Here is a 1,925-nt window from a genome sequence, read left to right as displayed (position 1 = left end):
CCCAACATGGATGCACGCATTTCACGATCGATGTGGCTGACGCTCACGCTTCGCGAATGATGTGGCATGATTGAAATAGATGCATGCATTTTACGATCGATGTGGCCGATGCCCAATAATCGATACTGAAGCTCACGCTTCGCGATCGATGAGGCATGATCGACACGGATGCATGCATTTTACGATTGATGTGGCCAATGCCCAATGATCGATTTTGACGCTCGTGCTTTGCGAACGATGCGGCAAGATTGACATGGATGCAAGCATTCTGCAATCGATGTGGCCAATGTCCAATGGTAAATTCCGATGCTCACGATTCGCGAACGATGCGGCATGATTGACATGAATGCAAGCATTCTACGATTGATGTGTCCAATGCCCAATAATCGATTCCGACGCTCACGCTTCGCGAACGATGCGGCATGATTGACATGGATGCACATATTTTACGATCGATGTGGCCGATGCCCCATGATCAATTCCGACGTTCACGATTCGCGATTGCTGCGGCATGATTGACATATATGCACGCATTTTACGATCGATGTGGCCGATGCCTCATGATCAATTCAGATATTCACGATTTGGGAATGATGTGCATAATTGACATGAATGCAAGCATTCTACGGTCGATGTAACCAATGCCCAATGATCGATTCTGATGCTCAAGCTTCACAAACTATGCGGCATGATCGACCCGGATGCACGCATTTTACGATCAATGTGGTTGACTCTCGCTTCGCGATCGATGCGGCATGATTGACATGGGTGCACGCATTTTACGATCAAAGTGGCCAATACCCCATAATCGATTACGACATTCACGATTAGCGAACGATGCGGCTTGATTGACATGGATGCACGAATTTTACAATCGATGTGACCAATGCCCAATGATTGAGATGCTCATGCTTCGCGAACGATGCAGCATGATTATGGCAGGGTGGCCCAGTGATTAAAGTTCTGAGTACCAGGATTGGCGCTGGTTCTATCCCAGCTCTGTGCGCCAGTCTCTGGTCAGAATTGGCAAGGAGGTCGGGCAGTTAAGCACAGCAGAATTGTAGCAGTGAGTTGCGAGTTCGAGACCACAAGATGCTGTGAATGTTCTGCGATGTTAAGAATCGGCGACAGGCCTACGGTCTAATGTCAATCATGCCGCATCGTTTGCGAATCGTGAACGTCGGAATCAATCATGGGCATCAGCCATATAGATCGTAAAATGCGTGCATCCATGTCAATCATGCTGCATCGTTCGCGAAGCAAGTGCGTCGGCCACATCAATCGTAAAATGCGTACATCCATGTCAATCATGCCGCATCATTTGTGAAGCAAAAGCGTCGGCCACATGTCGTAAAATGAGTGCATCCATGTCAATCATGCCGCATCGTTTGCGAATCGTGAACGTCGGAATCGATCATGGGCATCAGCCATATAGATCGTAAAATGTGTTCGCATCCATGTCAATCATGCTGCATCGTTTGCGAAGCGAGTGCGTCGGCCACATCAATCGTAAAATGCGTGCATCCATGTCAATCATGCCGCATCATTCGTAAAGCGTGAACGTTGGAATCGATCATTGGGCATCGGCCATATCGATCGTAAATTGCGTGCATCCATGTTAATCATGCCGCATTCACTGAGAGAAAAAGGCCCCCCATTTTGAAACACTCGGGTGTTTCACAAACGGGTGTTTGAACGGGGTTTCAAACGGGTGTTTGAAACACTTGGGTGTTTCAAAACCTCTCGAGCTTGACGCGCATATACAGTATTTGTGCGGCAAGTGTCGCGTGGTCAGTGCGCCGAATGCTGTCAGAGGAGGTGGTTGTGTGGAGCCGCCGCTCATGAATGCCACGAATCTATACTGCTTACGGTTAATTGGCCCAACTCAATTCGGTTAATTGTTTCAACTCACTGCTGTTCTTTTG

Source organism: Hyalella azteca, unplaced genomic scaffold (assembly GCF_000764305.2).
Source record: "Hyalella azteca isolate HAZT.00-mixed unplaced genomic scaffold, Hazt_2.0.2 contig2151, whole genome shotgun sequence".
NCBI lineage: Eukaryota > Metazoa > Arthropoda > Malacostraca > Amphipoda > Hyalellidae > Hyalella > Hyalella azteca.
The sequence above is the reverse complement of the archived record's forward strand: the minus strand, read 5'-3'. Positions refer to the sequence as shown.